Genomic DNA, 23074 nt, shown 5'->3' with positions numbered 1-23074 from the left:
TTCCATCGCCTTTGGCGAGAAAGTGCTGTCGGATGCGAAAAAATGCACGAGCGCCTTCTGCCGACAATACATAATGCATTATACGGTCGCAAAAATTGACGGAGGGCCAACAGACGCGCACGTAAACATAAGTTCAGCGCGTCACCATTTACCATCACCGCCAAAGAGGTTGAGGATGCCATCGGTCATGCTAAACCATCCAAAGCAGTGGATCCAGACGGCATAGCCATGCCGATGCTTAAAAGCCTAGGGAAAGAGGGTTTCAAATATTTAGCATATGTCTTCAACCTGTCTCTTTCCACCTTTGTCATACCCGAAAAATGGAAAATGGCCAAGGTGGTCTCGCTACTAAAGCCTGGGAAACCAGCTAACATAGGAGAGTCATATCGGCCGATATCTCTCCTATCGCCAGTAGCCAAGACGCTTGAAGCCATTTTGCTCCCCCACTTCAAAGCAATTTGCAGCTAGCCTGTCATCAGCATGGCTTTAAAAAACTCCATAGCGCTACCACCGTGCTAAATGCTATTAGTACCCAGATAAATTGTGGTCTAAATCAAAATCCCCACCATAGAACAGTACTCGTAGCGCTAGACCTATCAAAAGCTTTTGATACGGTCAACCATGGCACGTTACTGCAAGACTTGGAAGGGTCTAACCTTCCCCCATGTCTCAAAAGGTGGACCGCAAATTATCTGGGTGGTCGGGAGGCATCGGTGCAATTCAGAAACGAAATATCAAAGCCAAGAAGAATTAAAAAAGGGGTGCCTCAGGGTGGTGTCCTATCCCCACTTTTGTTTAATTTTTACATATCAAATCTACCTTCGCCACCAGAAGGAGTTACTATCGTTTCTTACGCCGATGACTGCACAATAATGGCCACAGGCCCGGGCCCAAAGATCGATGAGCTTTGCAACAGAATAAACGGCTAATTCCCTGATCTCTCCAGTTTTTTCGCCTCGCGAAACCTGGCATCCGACTAAATTATCCGCGATCCTATTTACCACTTGGACATCCCAAATGTCGACCATTTTGAACATCCACGTCGATGGCACTACGCTACCGGCTGTCCTACACCCCTAAATCTTGGGTGTGACGTTTGATCAGGATCTACATTTTGGTGAGCACGCAGCCGCAATTGTTCCGAAAATCCATAGCCGTAATAAAATCCTCAAATCCCTTGCTGGCAGTACTTGGGGAAAAGACAAAGAAACGCTCATTACCACATACAAGACAATTGGCCAGCCGTTTGCGTGTTACGCGTCCCCTATATGGTCGCCAAGCCTAAAAACTACCCACTGAAAGAAGCTACAGGCCTGCCAAAATATTGCGCTCAGAACCGCCACGGGCTGTCTTCTTATGTCGCCAGAACACCATCTACATAATGAGGCGAGAATACTCCCCATCAAGGAGAGAAATGAGATGCTAACCAAACAGTTCCTGTTGAATACTCAGAAACCTGGGCATCCCAACAGACATCTGATTGATGAGCCAGCATCGCCTAGGAACTTAAGGAGTCATCTCCGTAAGCATTTTGAGGAAATACGGCACCTGATAACGTTGCCGTATGAAGCGAAAAAACACAAGCAGGCCCTTGGTGAACTCCACAAACAGGCGTCGGATCTTTATGCCGGGAATTGCACGGTGAATCCAGTACTCGGGGAACAGTATCCAAAACTTGCGGAAGAGGAACGCATACTGCCTAGGGAAACGCGAGTCACTCTGGCTCAACTTCGTTCTGGATACTGTAACAGGTTAAACTCTTACATATCCAGAATCAACCCCGGCATACAAAATGTATGCTCCGCTTGCAATGTGTCCCCACATGACAGAAACCATCTCTTTAATTGTAATGTGGAACCAAAGCCTCTAACAACCCTTTCATTATGGTCCATCCCTGTTGAAACAGCAAGTTTCCTTGGACTCCCGTTAGAGGATATTGATGACAGTTTGCGATCGGTCGCAGCTATTAGGTGGGGCGAAACATTGCTACAACAACAACAACAACAACAAAAAGCAGACTTAAATTGAGCTAAAAGCTCTGCCTTGAGACGAAAGTATTCGAAATCTTTGTCGTCAGCATTATCGTCTAGGGCCTGCCAGTACCATTTGAGAGCTAACCCCGCCACCAAACAGTGAAAATCAGCTAGAAGCTGTTCATATGTGAAATGATACTGCATCCTCATCTTATCTACTCTAAAGACAAAGCTTTCTACTGTCATCCTCTTGGGTGACCCATCAAACTTTAGGTGTCATTTGTTAAGATCGATTCTCTTCCTATCATAAATGTTCCTGGTCCTCTCGTCCCGCTGCTCTCCCTCGTTAATCGTTTCCCTATTTTCCTTATCATTATTTCCACCTGGTGTCGAAGTTGACGCTGGTTGCGATCGTGGCGCTGGTCCTTGCATTGACAATTCCACGTCAGCTAGACGGTTACTTAATCTTGACACATCGGCTCTCATTTTCCGGAATTCATCCATAGCTTCTAGAACGATCTGGTTTTGTTGAGATATCGTCTCCATAATGGCGTTGAGGTTGTCCATGTGAGCTGCCGGCAGTGCTCTTGCGGATCCGCGTTCCTTCTCTGTATTTCCGGTTGGCCTTCGTGGTATAGCACCTCCAAAAGCACTTCCCATCTGTGGAACATCCCCCTATTCGGACATATCCAACAACGACAACTTGCGCAAAACCTAAGGCAATTCTCTACGTTATCCACTACTATCGAATTTGAGACAACAACCTTTTTCCTCCTCTTTCCACTAGACTCGAGGTTAGCGAAAATCCTGGCAGAACAGCGATTCAAGAAGTCAGTCGGCAGAAAGTCTACTGGTATCTCTATACCCGTGTCTATCTGTGTGAATATAGAACCGGATACGTGGTTTTCGAGTGCCCTAGTAATGCTGCATGTGACAGGCCCCTCTGTGTTGCGACTAAAAATTCCTAACCCTGGCCTCGGCATTTCTCCCCCATTTTGATGATTATCCATACACCACCTCGATGAGGTACCGACTAAAACAACCCAAAGAAAAGGAAATCAACAAAAATATCGAAATCGAAATTACCCCCTAAGATTCCAAAAAAACATATATTAAAATGGTGGAAAGATAATCAATTAATTTCGCGAAGAAAAAAAAAAATTCAAAAATAAACGTGTGGAGGCAAATCAGAAATTCAGTATGTAATATTTGTATTAATATAAAAGGGTATATTATATAAGTACAATACTATATATACGTCTGCAACAAAATGGGTTAAAATTCTCAGGTGTAAAATAATTGTATGTGTTTAAATGGGTATCTGTCAAATAAAACTTCTAACTTCAATAAAGTTCCATATAAAAAAAATTGAAAGATATGTATAAGTGTGTATACAGATGATTAAAAATAAAATTTCATAGATGTGAAATATGTATGTAGGCTTGCATATATATGTTTTTGCAAAAAAAAAACGCTAAATACCATTAACAACTAAAAGAAATTCAAGACGTGGTTGGTTGTAAGAAACCTTATCTATCTGTGCTTTAACTCGCTACAAATATCCACGGAAAAAAATGTGTTAATGAAATGAAAGTTCTACTAAGATATAAAAAAAGGAAAAAATACGATAGGAATTCAAATTCGTGGTTAATCCTAACGCTCTTAGATAACTAGATGTGCTTTAAGTTCGCACAAAGGCTGAAAAATTCCAAAAAAAAAGAAATAAAAATTCAGTGTATTTACAAAAAAAATTTTATTGAAAAGAAAGAACACCCAAATTCAAAAGTTTTTTTTTCTTCTCGGTATGGAGCGAACCTAAGTTGTTTTTCGGTTGAATGAATGTTAGTAACAAAATGTTGAGAAAAAAGGAAAATCTATAAAAATGGTGGACGATTTAAAATTTTGATAAATCTCTAAATCTTAAAGTTTGTGGTTAGTGTGATTGGTGTTTACCTCGCGAGGTGTTGCGAAGGAAACATAATTTAGATTGGTGTTGCTCATGTCAGCTAAACCACCAGTCAATCCCTAGTGCGGCACATAGCCAGTCAGAGTACTTACTCCAGTTGTGGCTGCCTAACACCTATCTCAAGCCGAATAAAACACCCAATTTAATACAAGTGGTCAATAGCTATAAACCTCACATGTAGGTGGTGCTAGAACACCCACGTGGCAGCTTGAGCTTTGCCACAGAAAACGTCTTATATTGTGCTAGCCTCGACTTCGAATACCACCTTAGTATGACGTTGCGTTCGAAGAAAGGGAACTTCGAAGTCGGACTAACACTTGGTGATATGGTTGAAAAGTGGTGCGCAGCGCACTCTCCCTATTAACGATCTACAGCCAGTTGCTCACTTGTTCACTTGCTCACTTGCTTGGTGTTTTCGTGTTGCCAGTCCAAGCTAGCATAAGATTATAAGATATGATAATATTTAATGCGATGTAATGTGATGGAATGGGGTTTGATATCGTATGCTGTGATGTGATGTAGTGTTGTGATGTGACGTCGTATGATCAATTCGTTGTAACGAAGGGTGGTAAGTGTCGCTATAGGCGTGCAGCCACATCTGGCTGCTTATACCTAGTCGTGTTTGTTCTTGCCGTGTTTGTTGTTGAAATGTTGTTGCTTTGGTATTTAATGATGTTGTTTTCTCTTGATGAGGTGTTGCATTTATGTGTTGGTAGTGTGAAAGGTGGTTGGTGTGTGGTTTTTCCTGTTTTTGTTAATGTTGCGTGGTTTTGTGGCGTGAAAGTGGTTGTTGAGCGATGTTACCAGGGGTTTGCATTAATGTTGCGTGCCTTTGCGTGTATTTGATTTGAATCCAGGTGTCTTGTATAATGTCATTGGTATTTAATGTGATTGGATGCCGCTGGTGTTGGGTTGCTCTGGTGTTTGTGGTTGTATGTTTTGCGCGTGTTTTGTTATGAGGTGCTGGTGTTTTACTGAAGGCGATCGTACGCTGATGTGTTCTGTGTTGGTTTCATGCAATTGTTGTTAGTTTTGGTTGTGACCGTTGGGTACCTCACACCAGTGATTTTAATGGCTTGATGGTAGTATAGCAGGTATGGTGGAATTGCTTAGTTGGTTGCCGTATGTTTTATATGTATGCTTGTACCTGATGTGTGTGTTGTTAGTTGTCGTGTTCCGTGCTTTTTTTGTGCCGTTTGTTGTACTGTGTGGCGTTTATCTAAGAGAAACAAAATCTAAAAACTATAGGCAATCACTCAGAGGTAGGGTTTGTTAGGGGCTTTCGAATTTCATAACAAATTAAAAAAATAAAAATAAATAATTTGGGGATTTTGGCTTCACTTACCGTTGTTGATGTTGATGGATTGGGGGTGGCGGTTGCCTGATGTTCCGCTTATTTGCTGCACTTTTGGTTTTTTCTTTTTTTTCGTAAAATTTTTTGCACTGTGCCGTTTCTCTTTAGAAACGGTAACTTTGTTTAATTTTGGTTACTACACTGCACTCACAATTTTACATGCACGGCACTACGGTTGAATATTTTTGACAGCAAGGACTGCAGTAACCCCCTTTTATAGACAATCTCTTCCCTGTTGCAGCTACCGTTTTGCCTTAGATTTTGCGGTTACACAAGCTTACTAAAAACAATCAAAAATCCTTTTAGGCGTCGGACATTTTGCGTTCAATTCTATACACACACACATCCCCACGTAGTACAAAGCCGGTTTGCGGATTGTTGGCATGGTTATCTGCAAAGACAGGGGCGCTTGCGCTAATAGGTGCACAGGGGCGTAGTTAGTCGGAAGGCTGTCGTTAAAGGCTCGCATCCGCCGATGATGCCTGCGTCATGGAGCGTGTGCGTAAAAAAAATTATAATGCAGTCGCAAATTCAGTCTTTTCTTGCCCAACGTGTGGCTTCGACCCACTCCCAATGCTGGGCTTAAGTACCCTTGCCCCCACGTAAGTCAACCTACTCTGACACATACATACATATGGACAGCTATTCCAATTTGAACATCACTGAGACTTAAAACTACTTTTCTAAGGTATCACTGGTAAAAAAATAAGTCTAAGTCTATGTCACAGGTTATTCTAAATCTATATCACAGGTTAATCTAAATCTATATCACAGGTTAATCCTCTTAGGCTATATTGTCCATCGTCAGTGGCAGTAAGAAAAAAAGAAAGGACATTTTAATGTATAAATACTAAAATAATTAAATAAATAAATAAATAAATTAATAAATAAATAAACAACATTACTAATAATACATGGTCAAGTCGGATCTTTAGCCAGAGTGTGTTATTGGTATAGAGAATTTCTACCGTCATTAACAATAAATCACATGAAACATTACCTGAGGACAAGCCACATTTCACATTGGTAACGAGGACTACATGTAACATATATCTTAAGCTGCGAAAAGGTCTTTTGCATGGTACACCCCGATTGCCTTGCCACATACATCGCCTAGTTCGTACATCGCGTTGCCTATTGCCCTAAGTATAACGCACTTAATTTGCTATGGCAAAGTTTCGCATTAAAATTGCCAATTTTGGAACTTTGTTTAACAGTACGGCAGTATAACATCTGCACTACATTGAGGTTAATCTTGTTAGGCTATATTGTCCATCTTCAGTGGTAGTAAGAAAAAACAGAAAGGACATTTAAATGTATAAATACTAAAATAATTAAATAAATAAGTAAACAACATGGCTAATAAATATATGGTAAAGTCAGATCCTTAGTCGGAGTGTGTTATTGGTATAGAGAATTTCTATCGTCATTAACAATAAATGACATGAAACATAATCTGAGGACAAACCACATTTCACATTGGTAACAAGGACTACATGTAACATATATCTTAAGCTGCGAAAACGTTTTTTGCATGGTACACCCCGATTGCCTTGCCACTTGCATCACCTAGTTCGTACATCGCGTTGCCTATAGCCCTAAGTACAACGCACTTAATTTGCTTTGGGGCAAGTTCCGCATTAAAATTGTCAATTTTGGAACTTTGTTTAAAATTACGGCGGTATACTATCTGCCCTACATTGAATGCCACTTCCCTGCTTCTCAGGTTGTATGTCTTCTTACTCCTTTCGTGTGCTAATTTAAGTTCTTGCATGATTTTTTCTCTGAGTATGTGCAGCCTGTCTTGCGTCGTTCCCACTTCGAAATCAGCGTCTTTCAGCATGCTCAACTTCCGGTATAGTTCATAGGATGCACCGTGTGGCATCATCGGAATAGCAAAGTTTGCCTCATATGTTATTTGCAGTATGGAGCGGTTAACCCTCCGTGCTGCGTTCCCCTGTGGCGAGTAAAATGCTGTTTTTATGTGCGTCGTTCCATATTTTTGCAAAAACGAGGTAAACGTTTCGGACGTAAACTGCTTTCCGTTATCAGAATGCACATATTCAGGTACTTTGAAAACATGGAACACGTCTTTTTCTAAAAACTTCACTACTTCGGCCGAGCTGGCTTTTCGCATCGGCCTTAAGAAAACAAACTTTGACAAATGGTCTAAACATACAAAAATATAAACGTTACCATCACATGTACGTGGGTATGGACCCATGATATCGACGAACAAACGCTGAAAAGGACGTTCAGTGAGGTGCTGCTTTCCCATGGTTGGCTCGTGGGAGGCATTTTGAGATTTGTTGCCTTTGCAGATTTTATGAATCCCACCATGACCAGCTGAAGGTGACGCGTGTGATAACTCTACCAAGTTCCTCTGCAGCTCTACCGGAACCCAAAGTTTCCAGGCATGGTCTTCCTGCAGTTCGTCTCCCCGGTTAAACTGTGTTCGTCTGTACACGTATCCGTCTGATACGCAGTGTTCTGGTAATCTGTCTTTGTTCTCTGTTAAAGTCTTTTGTAACTCTGTGTATTTGGGCTACTTGAAAGCTTCTGAGTTGATGTCAATGTCCAGTCTTCTATCCTGAATGTCGATTTCGTCCATGTCCATTCGCGATAGGGCATCAAGCACTACGTTTTGGGTCCCTTTACGGTGTTATATATTAAAATCATACGCCTGTAGCTTAAGGCTCCACCTTGCCAGTCGGCTCGAGAGATCCTTTTGGCTCACGAGCCACTTCAAGTTCGCGTGGTCCGTTATCACCGTAAACGTTAGACCCTCCACATAGGGCCTGAACTTCTTTATGCTTATAACAGCAGCGTAACATTCCAGTTCAGTGATGCTGTAGTTACCTTGCGCATTATTGAGTTTTGCGGACACATACGCTATTGGTCGTTCGATGTTGTCGTCGTTCAGTTGGAACAGTACTCCACTCACCCCGTCAGTCGATGCGTCACACTGTATTTAAAAATGTCTGTTGAAGTCCGGATGTGTCAGTACGGGTGCCGAGGCTTTCGTAGCCTCGTCCGTCATTGCGAACTTTTTTATATATTTTCTTTAGTAAGTATGTCGTGTAGCGGTGCAGCAATCGTCGCGACGCCTTGTGTAAACCGTCTGTACCATCCCGTCATCGCTAGGAGCCTTCTGAGCTGCGTCGGGGTTCGTGGCTCGGGAAAGTCCCTCATCGCCGCTATTTTGCTTTCATCTGTCCGGATGCAGCCATCCCCGACCACGTATTGAGATAACGCACCTCCTTGAAACAGAACTTACTCTTTTCAACGATGATCGTCAATTTCGCATCTCGCAGACATTTAGCTACAACAGATAACAAATATAAATGGGACGAAAAATCTTCGGAATAAACAAGCAAGTCATCTAAATAAACAAACACTGATTCACGAAGGGAAGCGGGTATGACCTTGCCCATTAAACGACACATACGCTGCGCAGCGTTGCACAGCCCAAATGGAATGACCGTAAACTGGTATAAAGGTCTACCAGGTACCGTAAAAGCCGTCTTTTCTCCAGACTTTGCCTCTAATGGTATCTGCCAAAATGCGTCTTTTAAGTCGATGGCAGATATATAGCGTGTATTTTGAAGTCGGCTTAGGATACCATCGATGTGAGGAAGTGGGTAAGCATCTTTTATGGTGCGTTCATTAACCTTGCGAGCGCCGAGGCACAGTCTGCTCTTGGTTCACTTGATGACTAAGGACACCGGCGATTTCCAACAGCTCCTGCTTTCTTCTATGACTCCGATGTCTAGCATGCTGTCGAGTTCGTGGAATATAAATATTTGTATGGTGGGCGGTATGGAATAATGCCGTTGTTTCAAGGGTTGGTGAACACCTGTTACCTCAATCACGTGCTCGTCGATGTCGGTTTTCCCCAAACCAAGAACAGCGAACTAAGGAAACTGTGCCTTTATGCTCTCTAACGCTTTACTCTCCTCAGCGCTCAGAATATGTTGCACCGGAACAAAACGCAGATCTCCTTCAGCGGGTGCGAGTTCTGATACCACATCCTTGCTGGCCGCAGCACCCCGTCCCCTACTAATAGCACTCAGCTCGAAAACCTGCCAAAAATCAACCCCCAAGTAGACTTGGTTGCTGTAAGCCAGGAACAATCAAGAACTTCAGGTCCCGAGTTATACCATCCCACAGAACTGGTAATGTTATAACACATTAGACTGGAATTTCGCCCCCATTTGCAGTTCTGATGTTTTGAGCCCTAACTGGCAATATCAAATGCTCTTTACCCTTTGAAAATTTCTCGGCGTTTTGCCTAAGCAACAAGCTCCAGCACCTGAGTCTAAAAGCGCTGACACCTCACAACACCCTATCTCGGTTATGGCAAAGAACCTATTGTCTCCTTTTAGTGTAACTATTGTTTCTATTATTTTGTTTTTTATTCTCCTAAAATTCTTTTTCTTTTCTTACAATATCTTTATTTTGTCAAAATTTCTATTGTTCTTATTTCTATTATTTCGCTTCGATAACTCCGCACAAAATATACGTATACGGCCTTCTTCGTACTTTAATTTCCTAATATGAAGACTTTCTCCTTGCTCTGCTGATTGCTTTTCTTTATTCTGCTCAGTTTGTACAGTTCCCTGCCTCTTCATAATCCTAACAGCTACCACATGCAAAACATTTCATAAGGTGGAAGGACTTAAATTTACCGTTCTTTGCTGCTTCAGACGGGTTTCTAAGATAATAGTTTGCCGGCATACCACATGCAAAGTAGAACATGAGGTGGAATGGAGACGGACGAAGGATTTGTTTATTACTCTTACTTTGGTTATGGGATGAATCACGTACATTTTAGTTCTAGGATGGAGGATGGGGTTTAGAATTCTGGCTTTTTCTAATCGGAAAGTGAGATCGTGGATATCGGCAGAGAATTCATCAAAACTCTTTTGCGGGAGTTGCTTCCGCTCCATGATCTCGCGGAACACCAGTCTGAGTCCGCAATTTGAATTGGGCTAAAAGTTCCGTTTCAAATCGGGAGTAGTCGAAGCTTGGGTCATCTGCGTAGTCTTCCAAGACCTGCCAGTACCATTTGAGTACCGAGACCGTCACCAAACAGTGAAAATCTGTATCTTCGTAACTCAACCGGTACTGCAGTCTCATCCTATCTACCCTAAAAACAAAACTTTAGACCGTCATTCCCTTCAGCGATACATCCAACTTAAGGTTCCACTTATGCAGGTCGACCCTCCTTCTGCCATAACTGTCCCTGGCCCCACCTGCTAGTTTCCCTATTTTGCCTATCATAGCTTCTCCCTGGTATTGAGGTAGATGCTGGTGGATGTGGCGCTGCTGGGGAATGCAACGACGTCTCTACGCCTGCCACCCGGTTACTAAGCCGCCACACATCGGTCCTCATTTTCCGTCCATTGCCTCCAGCACTATTTGGTTTTGTTGCGAAATTGTCTCCGTGATGGCGTTTAAGTTCTCAATACGATCAGCTGGCTTTGTCTGTCTGGGGTCTGGTCGTCTCTCCTGTCCACAATTTCCAGGTGGTTTCCGCGGTGTGGCACCTCCGTATGCTCCTCCAGTTGCCGACTCCTCCACTGGGTCAGACATGTCTAGCATGGATAACGTGCTGGAGAAATTCAGCAAATTGTCGGCGTTGTCTAACACGACAGTGTTTGTTACAGCAAACTCTTTTTTTCCCTCTCCCCTAGGCTCTAAACTCCCAAAAAACAGTTAAAATAGAAGCGATTTGTTTCGAAAATTATCTTTGAAAATTCCGAAAGCAAAAAACAATATAAAAAAGGAAAATAAATGTATATAAAAAATGTAAAAAAGTCTGTGTTGAAAAATTTAAATATATATACCCAGTTAGAACGCTACTGGTTATATAATGTATTAAACGATCCTTCCTACAAAAATTATGCGTGAGAAATTCAAAAAGTTTACATCAGTTTTTTAAGATAGTGTGACAAATCCTCACGTATATTTTTCTATACATGTGAGAAGCCTTCTCTTTTATGTTCACTAAATTCTGATATTAAGCGTTCATATATTTTTCTCTTTTCAATATGATATTCATATGCCATATATAACATGATTTATACAGCAACGAATGTCATAAAGCTATGCGATAGCGTTATGGCACAAATAACATATTATATATCTGTTGTACTTATCTGATATTCCTAATGCATATAGTATAATGAAATAAATAACAAATTATCTAGCTGTTATACTTATCCCATAGTCCTAACGCATTTATAACGAAAAACATAGCACTTAAATTTTTTTTATAAAAGTTTTATTAAAATGAATATTTATTTTAAAAATTGGAATACATTATTACTTTATTTTGTAATATATTTCTCTTCTTCATTATATTAAGTTATAATGTTATAATAAAGAAAAGTAAGTAATAAATAAAATCATTAATTGTTGTTTCGTTTAATACAATGTTAGTATTTAATTTATTAAATATAACAAAGAATATTTAATTTTTTTATTTTATAAAAGCAATATGCTAATAAATTTTTTCATTTCTATATATTGAGTACATTATCCCTTTCACTACGACTTTTGGCCAGTGAAGATATTTCTGTATAATTGAACTAAATGGGCTGTAAATAAGTAAAGGAACATATTTACATAATTTTAGATTTTTAGAAAATATAGTTTTTGAAAAAATGCTTTGGGACACATATATCCCAGCAGTAGTTTAGTTATGGGATAAATATATCCCGGCAGTAAATAATCAGAACACAAATTTAGGTATTCAAGAGGAAAAAATATTTATTTTTATCGAAATTGTTACATTATTTATGGAATGGTGTAAAACAATCAATACATAAAGCTACTTGATATTGTTGGCAAATGATTTTAGTCCGTTTTTCAATTTTCCTAGAGTGGCATCTCACCCATCTGTTTCGGCCGCCTTTTTCAAGTGGAAGATGATCTCCAACATTTTCGAAAACTTTGCCATTCTTTGAAATCCCACCCTATCTTCTGGTTCGTTTGTACAAAGATTCTGATCGTCCTTGACTAATAAACTGTTCAGCTAGATTTACTATGAAATCGATATATGGCGAGTGACTTCTTGATACAAAATATACGAATTAAAAACACTGGTCATTAGCAATATAAAAAATACTTTCTTCCACCATTTCGCACTTCAATATTTTTAGTAGTACCATCTTTCATTTTTCGAACTGTGGCATCAATAGTGGCATTGTGGCAGTTGCTCATAAGAAGCACGTCGTTTGTGTCTTTCCACTTGACTGCTAATATCCCTTCATCACATACTGCTATTTCACATTCACTTCTTTCTTTTAGTTTAGTTTGAAACTTAGTTGTATTTTTACTTTTTGATAAAACGTTCCTACAGCAGGAAATTTTATAGTAATAAAATAGTAAAATTATAAAACTAATTGGTTTTAATTTAAAAATTCGTTCATCCAGTTTTACAATTAATTCGAAACTGAAAATTTATATCAAATATTTCAAAGCTTGCTTATTTTTCTTTGCCAAGAGCTCTAGATCAATTTACAGTAGATCAGTTTACAGTTGATTTATTTACAGTCGGCCTTTCCTGACTAATTGATACGACCTCGTATCAGTTTACATCTTCTCCTTCGGATTCATCCTCTGCACAACATATATCATCGATTTCTGTTGGTTCACAGTAACGCTTTAATTTATCTGAAGCATAAACAGATTTATATGGTCGCTGTTTACGTCTACTTCCCGGCAAATCTTGGATTACATATCGGTCCCGATCGAGCACTTTACCAATTTCAAAGGGGCCTTTATAACGTGGTTCAAGCTTTCGTGAAAAACCTGTACATGGCGGTGCGTTCTCTGCTAGAACTAAATCACCTTCTTTATATACATGTGGTATTCAATGATGGCTGTCAAATCGTTGTTTTGCTTTTAAACGTTTTTCATTGATTCGCATAGCAGCCTCTTTTCGAATTTGTTCTATATCACAATTTATTTGATTATCATCATTGAGAGCAAGAATAAGCTTATTTTTCAAAATATCTCGGGGTGTAAAATTGAAAAGTAATTCGTGTGGCGTTTTGTTAGTAGTTCCGTTTCGCATGGTATTGATAGACCATTGAATTTTGCTTAATTCATTATCCCATTTATCGTCTGCAGTCGTAGATGGTAAAAGCATTGACAGAACCGTTCGATTTGTATGCTCTGCATGAGCATTCGCACGAGGAGTTTGCACTGCATTTAAAATATGCTTAATAACATTTTCCTGACAATACTGTTGGAATTGTTTGGATGTGAACGCTGGTCCGCGATCAGTTACAATTCGTTCTGGTATTCCAACATAACTGCTGATTTCTTTCAACAGCTCAACAACATGCTTCGTTACGGTACCCTTTACTGCTCTGAGAATCGTGAATTTGGTAAACGAATCAACTACAACGAGAACATAATCATTACGCTTAGATGACTTCGGAAATGGACCTAAATGATCTAAATGAATCGTTTTAAACGGTATTGGTTCCATATCACTGAAATGATATTGACTTTCTTTCATACCACCCATTTTTTTGTTGTACGCGCATTCAATGCAGGTTGCTATATACTTTTTAATATAATTTCGCATTCTTGAAAACCAAAAGTTCCTTCGAAGCTTCTCGTAAATTTTTCAACGCCCAGATGACCAGATTTCACATGACAGTCATGAACTATCTGCCATTTTAACGATTTTGGTACAACCCAAAGACGTTGATTATTTACCATGCGATACAACCGTCCATTTGCGAGACAATTATCAACTTTAATTTGCTTATCGTTTTCGTGAACTTTTTTAACAATTTCTTTAATGTTGTCATCTTGAAGTTGCATACTAAAAACCCAGTCGTCTTCTTCAATCTCCACCTTATCTATTTTTAGTGAAGCAGTTTCGATGTCATTAGGCGGTTCATCTGGGTTTCGACTGATTGCATCAACATGTAACATACGCTGTCCTGATCGATGTTCTACTTCTATTTCAAAATCTTGTATACGTAACCACCATCGAGCGATTCGAGGAATTAATTCCTTTTTTTGCATGGCAGTTTTTATTGCACTACAATCAGTAACAACTTTGACGTTTTTGCCAGACACATAGTAACGAAATCTTTCAAGACTTTCAACCACAGCTAACGTTTCCAACTCATAACTATGGTATTTACGTTCTTCTGTTGTTGTAGATCGAGAATAATAAGCAACAGCCTTCCAATCGGCTACTTCTCTCTGTAAAAGTACACCCGCCAAACCTATTGAACTTGCATCGGTGTGAATTTGATGTTCTGCATTTGTTCGATATGCAGCTACTACTGGTTTATTAACCAAAGCAGATTTCAGTTTATTGAATGAATCTATTTGCGCTTCTTTCCACTCGAAAATTTGATCTTTACGTAATAGCATTCGTAAAGGTTCGGAAATAACAGCGTAACATGGTACAAATTTTCGAAAATAGCCTGATAAGCCTAAAAACTGTCGAACTTCAGTTAAATTTCGTGGCTCAGAAAAATGTTGAACAGCAGCTGTCTTTACGCTTCCTGGACAGATTCCATTTGGTGTCAACTAATGACCAAGGAACTGTATCGATTCTTTTAAAAATTCACATTTTTTGGATTAAGTGTTACATTCAAATTACGAAGTATTTGAAAAATTCGCTCAAGTTTCTCAAACATTTCAACAACTGAATTACTTCCGATGAGTATGTCATCCATATAATGCAACATATCATCCTTTTGCGTTTGTTCTTGAATTCGTGCCATTAAACGTTGAAAGACGGTTGGCGCATTCTTTAACCCAAATGGCATTCGTTTGAATTCATACAGACCTTCTGTCGTAATAAAAGCTGTATATTTCCGACTATTGGATTCGATTGGAATTTGATAGTACCCGCTATTTAAATCGAGTACGGAGAAATATTTATACTGCATGGCTTCATGCAGTCGTTCCTCTATATTTGGCATTGGATATACTTCTTTTCTTGTATGTTGATTTAATCGCCTGTAATCCACGCACATACGATCAGTTCCATCTTTTTTCTTTACCATTATTACAGGGCTAGCAAATTCAGACTGAGATTCACAAATAATATCATTATCTAACAAATCTTTTATCATATTCGAAACCAAAATTTTTTTTGGTTCGGGAACTCTATATGGACGTTGACAGATGGGCTCGCCACAATCGACCTCCATTTTCATTTCAATGAGACTAGTTTTACCAATTTCACTTAAATTTTCAGCAAAAACATCTCGATACTCTGCTAAAAGCTTTGTTAGTTGCAATTTTCTGTTATCGTACGTTGTGTTATTTTCCGATTTTATTTTATAAATTTTAGAATTGTGATTAAAATTCAACTTACCGTTATTAATAGTTACAATAAAGTAATTTATGAAAATTTCGTGCCCTAAAAGCACATCAGTTGACAAAAAATCATCTTGAATAACATACATGTCAAGTTGCAAATTTACTGTATCAACTTGCATACTAACGTTAATTTTATTTTTAGAAATTTTCGTACCACCACATATACCTTTCATTCTCATTATACAGGGCATAATTTTACAACTTATTTTTTTGGCTATCGACTCACGTACCATGTGACAATCACTGCCACTATCAATAAATGCAATTAATCGTTCACCATTAATGTATATTTCTTTTTCAAACATTTTACTAGTTTCGCATGCTCTCACATTCACGTTTTTACCACAATTTACAGGATCATTTCGCGGATGCACTCTTTGACAGTCTTTGCATCGTGGACGATTTTCAGGTTTGGGGCAATTACTAGACAAATGCCCCTTTTCGGAACAATTATAACAAGTTAACTTTTCACTGGATTTTTCAAATTTTTCATTAGGAGCTGTTTTTGTTTCTGTTTTTTTCGATGTATTGTCATATGTATTCCGCGACGTTGTAGGCAAATTTTTTAAATATTCGTCAAGAGTTTCACGCATCTCTTTCATTGTATTAAATTTCAAAACAGCGATTGCAGATTGTAAATCATGATATTTTAAACCTTCACGAGTATATTTTATAATTGCTGATTCACTTAATCCGTACCGTTTACCCGTTGCGCTCATACGAAAACAATATTCAATAAGTTTTTCACCTTGTTTTCGTGTCGTACTACTCATAATATAGTTTATATCAGCCTCGTCCATCTTCGTACCGAATTCTTCAATTAATGCATTTGAAAAATCACGCCACGTTGCAAACAAACTTTGTTGACCGTCTAACCATAAACGTGCTACACCCTTCATTCGACTATACACAGCCAACAGTACGCACTTTTCTTCCCAAACATACGCATTCATAGCACTATTTACACGCTCAATAAATTGTTCGGCAGTTAACGCAAGATAATTAGTAGGATCAAAATCAGGAATAGTTTCTGCGATTTCTTTCACTGAATACCTATTATGAACACTTGTCATACTAGACATCTCATTCACATTTCCAACCACTGGAATGCTAATCACCGACCTTGGCTGAGACACAGATGTCGCATTCATTTGCGTCAGAGCATTTACCACACCCGATAACATTTCTTTTAATTCATTAATTTATTCTTGAAGAGAACCATTTTGACTCTGTGTCGTTTCGAGTTCTTCGTCTACTATATTTTGACTACACATTCCAATCTCATCCGATCTTAACACTTCCGACAATCGCAATATTAATTCGGCTTTCGTACCGGTAGTGTTCAAGTTCTTTTCACTAAGAAAATCTTTCAACTGTTGCACCGTTAACGATGCAATTTTAACCAACATTTTCTCTTTTATTATCATATATTTAACATTGATTAATTTTCGTTAACAACTATACAACCAACGTATGATCATATAAATTGCCCGTTCTCACTCTTTACGTTAGAATGATACCATTTTTGAGTTTCACAAAATCGCAATATTTATAGCTGATGACCCAGATATACGAGGTTCGGATGCAAATTAGTTATGCATATTGCACAGAGGCAAATTTCACAAAATTAAATTGCAAATCGAATAAAAACACATTTATTTTCGTTTATGTTTATTTCACGACGCGAATTCATCCCACTTCTGAACTAATAAAATAGTAAAATTATAAAACTAATTGGTTTTAATTTAAAAATTCGTTCATCCAGTTTTACAATTAATTCGAAACTGAAAATTTATATCAAATATTTCAAAGCTTGCTTATTTTTCTTTGCCAAGAGCTCTAGATCAATTTTCAGTAGATCAGTTTACAGTTGATTTGTTTACAATAGTGTCAAGTAGACGTGTTGAAGTAAAAAAAACGGTCGAAAAACGGTCGCAAAACAAATCAACGTTTGAACTCGTAATGGTTTCTGCCAATTTTAGAACCACACGCTCTCCCAAGATTCCATCAGTAACTTCAGTTTCCTGTCCATTATATATGTTTGTGTCATAAATATACCCGGTTTCTGCATCGCATATTGTCCAAATTTTGATTCCTCTTTTGATAGGTTTCAGAGGGAGATACTGTTTCAGACTGGACCTCCCTTTGAATTTCGTCATTGGCTCATCAATGGATTGAAATGTGCTGTCAGTTCTCGCTCTCAAAAATGTATATTTCAAGCAGGATAAAACTTCTTCAATGTAATACGTTTTTGATGCATCTGGAGGTTTTCCGGGGTCACAGAAATACAATTTTGATATCAGTAGCATAAAACGATCTCGAGAAATGCATTCTGATAATGCTGCGTTCCGGAGGGATTTGTTTCGAGACTAATACTGATGTATTCGTGGTACAAGATTATATGACATTATCAATGAACAGCCCAGAATAATTTTTATTTCTCCTGGTGATGTCATCTTTGCATTATTGAGCTTCTGTAGGCGCATATTTGTATAATGACTTATATGCATTATGAGACTCTTGAAATGTTTGATTTGGAATAAAAGATGTGAAAGGTTTGGTAGTCAAACATTAATTCTTTTTATTAAATAAATTCTTTCCCTTTTATAGTTATTTACTTAACCTATATATTCATAATTATCTTAATACTAATAAACTAAAAATATGTACATTGGTAATGGGGTATGCATACATGTAGGTTTGTATACATGCTTTGTATACATGTACATTTGTATGCATGCTTGCATACATGTAGATTTGTATGCATGCTTGCATACATGTAGATTTGTATGCCTGCTTGCATATATGTAGATTTGTATGCCAGCTTGCAACTTCAGCAGATCAATGCGAGTAATTTGGTTAATGCTATGCATACATGTAGGTTTGTATGCATGCTTGCAAAGTCAGCAGATCAATGTGAGTATTTGGTTAATTCCCATTATTGGTTGTATGTAAATAATAAGCAGAATGTATTAGTTGTGAACGGACAAGGGTTTCATATTCGGCATTCCATTGGTGTTAGCTAACCGCTGGGTTAGTTCAATAATTTATGTTGTATAATATTGTAATATGATTATTACTAAAATATATTTGGCATAGAAGTTCATGATGCGTAATGCCGCAAGTGTATTACATAGGTGATTATGACGCATAATGCTACACCATCGGCCTTAGAAAAAGAGGGTTATATAATTGTTTTGTGAACAATTGTATAAGACTCTTTGTCGTATTTTCAATGATTTTGATATTTTACTGTAACTTGATATTGTAGTGAAAGATGTTGTTTGCTTTGCTTTTGATTTGCTGACCTGATATTTTTATTGTTTACATTTTATGCATATCCCTTTTTTTCAAAATTTTAAGTTTAATGATTATTTTACTTATTTTACTTATTTTATTTATTGTATATATTTTATAGCCGGATTTTAAATATGTCGACCCATCTAAAATCCGCTTTTTTTTTTAAATTATTTTCTAATATTTATATGGAAATATGAAGCAGAAAAAAAAAGATTTGTTTTCAATTGCTTAGATACTAATTATTACTGAGTAGATTGGAATATTTATTTTTAGATTATTTCCAAGAGATATCTTAGATGGACTACTAATTCTTTATTTATTGCTTCTATTACTAGTTTCTAAATTATTTTTATAGTTCCTACCATTTTTATCCTACTATTATTTAGTAACTTATTTTCCTATCGAAATTTTTCTATGTATTTAAGTTTTATTATTTATCTACCTAGGGTTAGAGAAAAAAAAATTTGCTATTAATATTTTCTAATCTATTGGGGCTAAAGTAGAATACTTTCCTAATATGTAAAAATATGACCTTATGTGACCTAGGTAATAAATGATCGTATTTATTTAATTTTTATTCAAGGCAAAAAGAATTTGTTTTTCACTTGACCTTATTTTTTTTTTTTCATAATTAGGTAAATCTGTAACAAATTGTATATATAATAGAGGGGTTGCTGATGGAAAAGCGGGGTAGTTTTATTAATGGATAAGTGGAAGGTACAGTGGGTGCAAAAAAAAATTTCCTAATCTTTAAATTTTTAATAATTTCCCTATTTTCCAGCAATATTTTTGATCTTATTTGTCATGTGATTTCTGCGGCGGCCACCAAGACAGAATCGTCATGACTTTTATGAAGAATTTATTTTTATTTTTATACCGGGATTTGTCACTTAGCCTTTTTGGGTTTGTGCAATTGTTTGATCTTATATCCGATACGCTCCGGTAACAGCACCATTAAGGTGCTGGCCCGACCATCTCGGGAACGATTTATATGGCCACATTAAACCTTCAGGCCATCCCTCCCTCCCCACCCCCAAGTTCCCTGAGGAGCTTGTGGTCGCCAGAGCCTCGTCTGTTAGTGAAACGGGATTCGCCGCTCGAAGGTGAGGTTGACAATTGGGTTGGAGAAGCTATATATTGCGCTACACAACCCCTTGAATCCCACTTTTCTTCATTCTTTTCTTTTTGTTGTTATGGGCTGGTTTTTATAATTTTTCTTGTTCTTAGTTTTTAGTTTACCTATTTCCACTGTCCTAGAATTTTATATTGCTTCATGACTATTTTTGTCAGGAGCCATCAAAGTAATTATGCGAATTTTTGATTTGCTGTTCGCTTTAGGCAGGGTTGCCTTTACTGTCGATTGTGACATTTTTACGTTTACTATTTGAGAGGTTTACTATTCCTCAGCTTTGGGTTTGGTTTAGGTAATGGGTTGCAAAAACTGGTGTTTCTTAGATACGAGTTGTGACGGGTTTTACCTGCCTAAATTTGTGCTTCACATAGTTTTTGAGCATCATAGCTATTGTGATGATCAATAGCATGAATACACAACCTATAACTGCTAACCAAACATCTGGGATGTTCGGAGTATTTTCTGTATTTACCTTAGTTGGTGGCTCATACTTGAATATCTTGTTATCTGTTCTTTCAGAGCTTTCTTTACCTACCTCGTAGCTAGCTATGGCTACCATGATGCCTTGGGCTATTTTTGTCCACCAAGACATCTTGCAAGTTCTCTAATTTTAATAAGAAGTTAGATATTTTGTTTTATGACTTTTTATTTTGTGGATATTGTTGATTAAAAATATTTTAAAAAAACAATTTTAATATTCCAAAAAAAATTTGCTTAGTGTAGTTTATAATATAATTGGAAATATTCTTATCTATTCGTATTAAACGGGCTCTTAATATATTTTTTTTTTTTTGATGCCACTTAACATTTGGAATTTTCGGGGAACACTCTCCTAATCATACGCATTATTACCTCTTCCCTTTCCATACCTATTATCTTCCACAATTTCTTTAATCCTTCTAACTCTTTTTGTAAATCCCTAGTGTGTCGGGTATTTTCGTCCCACCAATAGAGAGGAAGATCTGAGGAGTTTCTTTGCATTTTAGTAGTTATGGTTAATTTTTAAACCTTATTAAAATGTTCTATGGGCTTTCTTTAGAGGATAGGTGAACTGTCTGAAGTTGATTGACTATTTTACAGAAGTGTCCTAAACATTCCAATTTACTTGAAATTTTTGTTTTTCTTATAAAAGTTTAATTTAAGATTTTTAGCATTTTAGCCTTTTTTTCGAAAAAGAAATCTCGTTTTTGCTAATGGTTTAACGTCCGCAAAGACCGTCCAATTTGTTTCTAAAATTTTTATATACTTATATTAATTGCCTCGAGTGTTATGCCTCCGATCTCGCCAGGAAATCTTTCTGGTTTCGTTTTGTTGTTAACTTGTGCCAATTGAAAGGTGTCCTTCGATCCCGTTGTGTTACCACCAAATATTTTTCAACTTAGTTTGCCAAATCTTTGCCGAAAAACGGCTTTCCTTGATAATATCTTAATTGATGCCATATAGTAGTACCTTTTGTTTACATCCAAGAGTTTAATTGCACTGCAACGGTGCTTAGATTTTTGGGTGCTGCCATAATGACATTAAAGGCTGCTTTGTTTAAATGTCTTTTTTTTCCTTTTTCCCTTCTTTAAATAAAAACTGTTTACTTTTTTACAAATGGTCAGAATCCTGGGCAGTCAGATCCTTTTTAGCAGTTGTGCCAATTTTTGATCTGAACTGGCGGGATTCTTCCTCCAGCAAGATCTCGAAAATTTTGCTTAATAGCAAATTATTCAGCTAATCAAAGATCAGGCTGGCAGGATCACCATGAAATGATTGATTTGGAATAAAAGATATGAAAAGTTTGGTAGTCAAATATTAATTATTTTTATTAAATAAATTCTTTCCCTTTTATAGTTATTTACTTAACCTATATATTCATAATTATCTTAATACTAATAAACTAAAAATATGTACATTGGTAATGGGGTATGCATACATGTAGGTTTGTATACATGCTTTGTATACATGTAGATTTGTATGCCTGCTTGAATACATGTAGATTTGTATGCCTGATTGCATACATGTAGATTTGTATGCCTGCTTGCAACGTCAGCAGATCAATGCGAGTAATTTGGTTAATGCTATGCATACATGTAGGTTTGTATGCATGCTTGCAAAGTCAGCAGATCAATGTGAGTATTTGGTTAATTCCCATTATTAGTTGTATGTAAATAATAAGCAGAATTTATTAGCTGTGAACGGACAAGGGTTTCATATTCGGCATTCCATTGATGTTAGCTAACCGCTGGGTTAGTTCAATAATTTATGTTGTATAATATTGTAATATGATTATTACTAAAATGTATTTGGCATAGAAGTTCATGATGCGTAATGCCGCAAGTGTATTACATAGGTGGGTATGACGCATAATGCTACACTCTTTGGAAAAAGTTTATAAAAACAATCAAGATTGGTGGAACCTCTGGTCAGGTTAACCATTATAATTTTCTTCTCCTCTTGAGACAGTGACATTTTGGGGAAAAATTATCAATACCGCCTTGCCAAATACACTTAGTATTGCTTGTTGATTGTACAGGAGCTGTATCAGTGAAATTTGCATCTTCAGAGTTGTTATCACTATCTTCATTTACCGTTTGTACGTTTTCGAGCATCTGGATATCTTCATCATCTGAGGAATCCGTGCTATCTACTTCAGAAGATATGGAGGCATCAGAGAATTTATAATCTGTGACACGGCTATCGCCACCTCCATATCAAATGAATTTTCAAGCTCGTGCACAATTTCTTCGTTAGTCAGTAGTCGATTCTTCCTAAAATTATTTCAATAACAAAAACTAAATTCGTTTGATAGAAAACTGCTGGGACAATTACATCCCACACTACCGCACTGTAGGGATGTATATGTCCCAATGCAACAAAACAAGGTATATATGCATACAGATCAATTTATTCTTATATGTAAATGTGACATGCAATTTACCTTTTCCTTTTGTAATGAGAAACAGAAACATTTTTCACTAAAACACTAAAAAAACTTA

The sequence above is a fragment of the Eurosta solidaginis genome, chromosome 1 (genome assembly GCF_040869045.1).
Source record: "Eurosta solidaginis isolate ZX-2024a chromosome 1, ASM4086904v1, whole genome shotgun sequence".
Lineage (NCBI taxonomy): Eukaryota > Metazoa > Arthropoda > Insecta > Diptera > Tephritidae > Eurosta > Eurosta solidaginis.
This window is presented reverse-complemented; position numbering follows the sequence as displayed.